The sequence below is a fragment of the Cebus imitator genome, unplaced genomic scaffold (genome assembly GCF_001604975.1).
Source record: "Cebus imitator isolate Cc_AM_T3 unplaced genomic scaffold, Cebus_imitator-1.0 Scaffold228, whole genome shotgun sequence".
In the NCBI taxonomy this organism is placed as follows: Eukaryota; Metazoa; Chordata; class Mammalia; order Primates; family Cebidae; genus Cebus; species Cebus imitator.
In genome coordinates, this window is record NW_016107543.1 from 782346 (window position 1) to 789173 (window position 6828).

The following is a 6828-nucleotide window of genomic DNA, read 5'->3' on the forward strand; positions in this document are numbered from 1 at the left end:
TAATAAAGACTGGGTTTCACCATGTTGGTCAGGCTGGTCTTGAACTCCCGACCTCAGGTGATCCGCCTGCCTTGACCTCCAAAGTGCTTGGATTACAGGCGTGAGCCACCCACCACACCCAGCCAACATTCTTCTTGTAAGAGCACTACTCCTCAGCCTTAGGGCCTACACTAACCCAGGATGACCACGTCTGAAAACCACATCTGGAAACCGTATTTTCAAAGCAGGTCACATTCTGGGGTTCTGAGTGGATGGGAATTTTGGGGGACACTATTAAATCCAGTACACTAGGGAAATGCAAATATAAAGGACACGGGCCAGGCACGATGGTGCACAGCTGTAATCCCAGCACCTTGGGAGGCCAAGGTGGGTGGATCACTTTAGGTCAGGAGTTCGAAACCAGCCTGGGCAACATGGGGAAACTCCATTTCTACTAAAAATACAAAAATTAGCTGGGTGTGGTGGTGTGCAACTGTAAGTGCAGGTACTTGGGAGTCTGAGGTGGGAGAATCGCTTGGGAGGTGGAGGTTGCAGTGAGCCAAGATGACACCACTGCAGCAACAGAGTGTGACTCTCTCTCTAAATAAATAAATGACATGAAGTAGACCACCTCACTTCCATCATACTGGCAAAAATTGAAACATCTGTGTCATGGGTTGCATTCTACAGTAGTAGGCGGTGTTTTTGGGGTCAAGATGTTTATTAGGAATCATTCCCTGTGAGAGGAACAAGATGGAAGCAGGACTGGGCAGAGGCAGAAATCCAACTGCACTGCAGGCTCAGTAAAGCTTCAGTCAATATAGTGGGGGCCTCTGAATGAATATTGCCCCTGAGCACGTTCTTCACGGGGCTGAAATGGCTGGGTTTTTATATCCCTAGAAAAGTGCTGCCCCAAAGGGTGTGCCCTCCAGCAAGGTGGCTTTCTGTTGCTGAGGGCCAACTGCTGACCACACTCCTGTGACCTGGCAGCAAGTCCTTCCCTGGAAAAGGATGTGGGAGGCAGACTTACGTCTGACAATACAGAAAGGTGGTCTGAATGAAGAATGTGGAAGGCTGAAAAACGATTGCTCCAAAGAGAACCACGTCGAATCTCTGGAAGCTATGAATGTGACCTTATGTGGAAAAAGAGTCTTTGCACATGTGATGGTGTTAAACATCTTGAGGTGAGGAGGGAATCCTGGATCATCTGGGTGGATCCTAAATGCCATCCCAAGTGTCCTTATAAGAGAGAGGTGGAGGGAGTTTAGCCTGACCCACAGAAGTGAAAACAAAGGAGGCAGAGATTGCAGTGATGTGGCCACAAGCCCAGGAGTGCTCGCAGTCACCAGGAGTTTGGAGGAGTCAAGGACAGGTTCTCCCTGGAACCTCCAGAGAAATCATGGCTCTGCCAACCCCTTGGTCTTGACCAGTTAAACTGATTTCTGACTTCTGACTTACTGGATAGGCCAGAAGAATCCATTTCTGTTGTTTCAAGCCATGGAGCTCGTGGTAACTCATGGCAGCCACAGGAAATGAATGCAAAAAAGCAACAGGAAAATTGCTGAGGGGACATAAATGGGTGTACTGGTTAGAGAATCCACCTGGGGGTGGCCATGGGGGATCAAGAGTTCACACCTATGGAACATCTGGAAGAGTGCCTGGAACACATCCCCCTAATATTGGCTGCTCATACCCCCAACTCCCTGCTGAGATCTCCTTGAAGGGGACGCCTCGCATGAAAACAAAGAGAAAGCCCCCTCCAATGGCAGCCCCACCACCCACCTCAGATCAGAATGCAGCTTCTGCCTGCCCCCAACTCCCCACTGCACCTGGTGTAGCCCACCAGCGACTGATCTTTGGTTTTGCCTTGCTTGTCACCTCGACCAGGCTGGACACCCCCAGGATCTCTGGTCTCCTGTCCTTCCAGAGAAAGGGGAGTGCTGAGGAGAATGGCAGAACCTCTCTTCTCCCTGTTTTGGGGAAGAAATATCCCTGAAGCCTAGATCTACTTGCTGGGCAGAGGTCAGTAAAATGGGATGGATGTGTAATTGATTGATTGGATCTGTAATTCAATGGGGCCTCATAGCTATACACCCCAAAAGGGCACCAAGGTCCTTGGGGCTCCTTTAGGTGAATTTAACTTGCTTTACTCATTAATAACACATTTCTGAAAACGTGCCTACTGTGTCTTTGTATATGGCATGTTACACTTAAAGCTAGTGTTAGGAAGGTGTGCTTAAAGCTGAGATTTTTTAAATTATTTATTTATTTTATTTTATTTTATTTTTTATTTTATTTTATATTTTTAGAGATGGGGTTTCACCATGTAGGCCAAGCTGGGCTTCAATTCCTGACCTCGTGATCCGCCTGCCTTGGCCTCCCAAAGTGCTAGGATTACTGGCATGAGCCACCGCGCCTGGCCCAAGCTGAGATTTTTAAAAAAAATTTTTTAAGATGGAGTTTTGCTCTTGTTGCCCAGGCTGGAGTGCAATGGTGCCATCTCAGCTCACTGCAACGTCCGCCTCCTGGGTTCAAGTGATTCTCCTGCTTCAGCCTCCAGAGTAACTGGGATTACAGGAGTGCGCCACCATGCCCGGCTAGTTTTGTATTTTAGTAGAGATGGGGTTTCTGCATGTTGGTCAGGCTGGTCTGAAACTCCCGACCTCAGGTGATCTGCCCCTCCACACTCAGCTTCCCAAAATGCTGGGATTATAGACCCGAGCCACCTTGCCGGCCAAAGGTAACAATTTTTATAAAGCAATAAAGTGGCTTGTATGTGAGGAGTGACATTCATAGCTCACAGCCTTATCTCAAACTCTCCTCCCAACCCTGCTCCTCCCAGAAATAAATACCCTGAAGGCCAGGGGTTGGGCCTAACTTCCCAGGCTGACCCCTCCCTGGGTAACGTGCTAGAGCTTCACACCTGCATCTGGTCCTGGTGGTGCTTGGGAAGGGGGAGCCACAAGTGGGCCTGCCATGGCACTTATGGGGGCTCCTTCTGCAGAGTGGGGCCAAGAGAACAGGAATCTGCTCCCCTGGGTCAGACATCAGAGAGGCTGGGATCTCTGAGGCACAGGGAATGAGCAAGCCCTTTCCTCTATAGATGGGAAATGGGGACCTGACTCTGGGGTTACTGTCTCCCAGACCAAAGCCCATCTCACCAGCCTTCTGGTCTCTTCCCAACACCTGAGCTGGAAAGAGTTTTTGTCTTCTGAACCAGATACCCACTCTCTGAGTAGACCAGGCCTTTCATAGAAAGTGACAGATCTAGGAAGCTGTGGCACCTTTCTGGGACAGCTGTGTGTACTTTGCACTAGAGGCAGGGGACCCTGCAAAATAATATCCTTCAATTCGAATCAACCCCCAGGGAGATGATAGCATGACAGCAAGCCAGCTGTAGCTGGAACCGCAAGAAGGCAAATAAATGGGTTTTCTTGCAAGTTTACCTGCCCCAGGGAGACTGGGACAAAGCCATTGGCTACATTAACAGTTTATTTGGGTAAAAACAATGTTTGTGTTTCTCATTTGTATTTTCAGGCTTGCATAAGTACCTACTATATGTCAGGCCTGTATCAGTGATACATAATTCTGGGCTCAAAGAGCTAAAAGTTTATAAGTGGAAATCAATAATGGTATATATATCATGTTAAATAGAAGTATATGAGCAGGTTCTATGGGAACACAGAAAGGAAAACAAGAAAACGTCTGGTAGGGTGGAAGGTGTAATCATTAATTCAGGTTTTGAGGGATGAATAGGAGTTTGTTTTGGGTCACACAGGTGATGGGGAGGACATTGCTACCCAAGAGCACAGCCAGCACTTCTAATCCCACCGTTCTAAGGCAGCCTTGTGCCTACCAAGGCAGGCAGAGAAGCGTCTACTGTTCAGGGACAGTTGACATGGCGGGGTGGGCGTGAGAGGAGGCTGCAGAGGTCCCATCCTAGGAGAGCCAGGCCAAGTGGGTTCTGCTATGGGCTGTGGGGAGCCTTTGGAGGACTGTCCACCCAAGGACATTTTAAGGGAAGAGGGGCTGTTTCAGATGGAGAATACAAACCCAAGAGGCCATCAGAAGCTGGAGTGGGTAGAAGCAGGATTGGAGATGGAGGACAGCTCTTAGAGTTAGTGAGCTGGGATTTCCAATGTAACTTAGAGGGAGAGCCAGGGAAAGGGGGGATTTTATGCCTTTCTCTACCTCATGCCTCACTCTGTGCCTGACACGCACATCCCCAGTCCATGAAGGAAGGTAGCTGGTGCTTGGATTGGCACCTGAGCTGGGCTGCAGTGGGCCCAGGAGTGGCAGAGACATTGAGTATGCAGCAGATGTTTTCTACTCTCCAGCGATGCCCATCCAAGGGGAGAGAGAACGCAAGTGCAAACAGGAGAGGCCACCCCTTGGTGGCTGCACAGCAATGCTCCCCAGGCACAGAGCCATCTGCAAGAGCAGCCCTGGCTGAGGGCTGCACACAGGCTTGGCCGATGGTGGGTTTACAGGGGGAGTGTGGCTGCAGATCAGAGAGGACGATCGCCCCCTGTGTGCACACACTCTGCCCCTGTCCCCAACCATGTGCCCATCTCCTGCCTTCTTGCCTTTCCTTCTCTTCCAGCCTCACTAGGGGCCTATCTCTCCTTTCCTTGAGAACTTGCTCCAGGTTTTGCCAACTTTATAATACCCAGGAAGGCCCTTTCGATTGACTGCTGGGAGGAGTTGAAGCCAGTGGTACTTTGCTAATGGAGAGACTGTCACAAGTCTCTTTGAGAGTCTGCTACGAGTATAATCTATGCAGAAAAATCAATGCCCCTGCCCACAAACATGGAATTCTGCATATGATCTCAAGGGCCTTGAAGCCCACCTCCAAGCAAAGGGGGAGAGGGATGACAGTGTTTGAGGTTGTGGTGGGTCTTGAGAGCCTGACCCGAGGAGAGGCTGGTACCCCTTTTTTTCTACCTAGGGAGATTTTAAGGAGGGGCTCCTTGGGTCAGGAGGAAGCCACAGCCCCCAACCCAGTCCCCACTTTGAGGCTTCAGGCAGGGGAGTGACAGCCTGGGAACCGGTCTGCCAACCAGTTTAACCAGGGACTGGTTTCGACTCAGGGAGTTCAAAGGAAGCTGGGGTGCACCCTGTCCTACCCAGCCTGCCAATGGAAGCAGCAGCCCTTAACCCTTTCCCGGTTGTGCTCTGGGCAACATCCAGGTGGTGGTCCATGCTGGAGAGGGATCTGAGCTTCCTTGAAAGATGAAATGCGTAGAGTGACCTTGGCTACAGCTGGGAAGTGCAACCAGACACCCAACAGTGGGGAAACTGAGAGACAGCCTCCTGTGCTCCGCCACTCCAGATCTCCCTTGGGATTCCCTCCTCCAGCGTGGCAGTCCCCCGGAGGTCCCCGGCTTCTGGGTGGACGCATGGGCGCTAGGATTGAATTTCCAGCATGATGAATATTCATTAGCCTGAGCCGGCCTCTGCTTCTGTTTACTTAGCTGGGAGGGGCTGGGTTTCAGGTTCACCGTGACTCCAGGAGCTGCCGCAGAGCAGGTACTAGCTCCTGCACCTGTTTCTCTTGCACCTGATGTGCAGCTGCTCCTACCCACCTCTCCTGGCCGAGCCTTGCCTCGGACAGCACCCCGGAGGCACCCCTTCCTGCCTGAGTCTCAGCCTCCCAGGCAGCTCCTACACTCAACTGCTTCTCTAGGAAAGGTGTCACCTCCAGCCTGGAGCAGTCGGGATTACAGGTACAGGCAGAGGGCCGGTGGGTGGGGAAACCAAGGCACAGACCCCAGTCAGGGCACCCAGTTCTGCCAGTTCTTCTGGGAAAGAAGAACCCAGGCCTCTAACCTGGACTCCACTCAGGACTCATCCCACTGGCCTCTTGGAGTCAGTCCAGGCCTCCAACAGAGCTCCTGCTGAGTAGTTTTCTGTTAACTCTTGCTGAACGGGAGCCCACCCCTCTGACCCCGCAGCCTGGAGCATTTTTCCAGCTGTCTGGTAGGAACATCTCCCCATTTTTATCCAGGGTACCCCAGTCTCATTCTGCATGGACAAGCATCATTAGGAGCCCTGGAGAGGGATGGTGGAGGGAGTTCTGTGTTTTGTCCAACAACACATTAGCTGACTTGCTTCCCCTACCTGCCCCTCTGCCACTCCACCTCTGCCCCAGTCAATGGTTAACTTCTTCCAGCTCAGAAGGGGCCTGGCTCAGTCTGGGCAAAGCCCTTCGGAGCAGCTCACAGAACCCAGCTGGGATGGAGGGGCCTGTCCCAGGACACCCATGTGCATGCCATAGTGCTGGTCACCAAAGACCAGGTGGCAGGCTGTTCCTTGAGACCCTTCATGGCCCCAAAGCTGTGCAAACAGTAGAGGTGAAGCTGGCATCCTCAGGGGCTGATTTCTATCATCCTTGGATTGCAGGGCCCCAGGGCAAGGGCCCAGCCCTTAGCTTGGCCAGCTCAGGAACCTGCATGAGCGAACTGCAGGGCCCACCTTGTGTCACCAAATGCTGGGTCAGTTTGGAGTCCGGAGCACCTGCCCGCCCCCCCCCCAACCCCCTTCAGCCCTCTGTGATTATGCAGGGGCACAAGGTTGTAGATATCTTGTTCTTTGCAACTTTGAGAATCTGGGAGGTTTGGACACCACATCACCTTTTTTGTTTGCTTGTTTTTAAAGCAAATCAGGCTTTACACTATCTTTTATGATCGCTATTTACAGAATCCTACAGCTGGGTTATTTTGTAAAACAAAGAATATTCCGCTAATTTTTCTGTTTTGCAAATTCAGATTTCCATAAGTCAGGCTTGCTTAAAGGGCAAACACCTGCTTACTGGTGCCTACATGTCCTCCTGGGCAGAAGAGACCAGAA

General features: G+C 51.3%; 1 protein-coding gene and 1 long non-coding RNA gene across 3 annotated transcripts in view; one reads left to right on the top strand and one right to left on the bottom strand.

The window, feature by feature from the left end:
- Nucleotides 1-3453: 3453 nt before the first annotated feature.
- Nucleotides 3454-6828, bottom strand: part of LOC119466781 — a 12071-nt gene continuing 8696 nt past the window's right edge. The window contains exon 2 of the long non-coding RNA XR_005195247.1: nucleotides 3454-5494. This is a non-coding gene — a long non-coding RNA (uncharacterized LOC119466781). The remainder of the gene's footprint in view (nucleotides 5495-6828) is intronic.
- Nucleotides 5262-6828, top strand: part of PRR15L (proline rich 15 like) — a 6477-nt gene continuing 4910 nt past the window's right edge. For both annotated transcript variants that reach the window (XM_017497034.2, XM_017497033.2), the window contains exon 1: nucleotides 5262-5705. The gene's annotated coding sequence lies outside the window, so the exon portion shown is untranslated. The remainder of the gene's footprint in view (nucleotides 5706-6828) is intronic.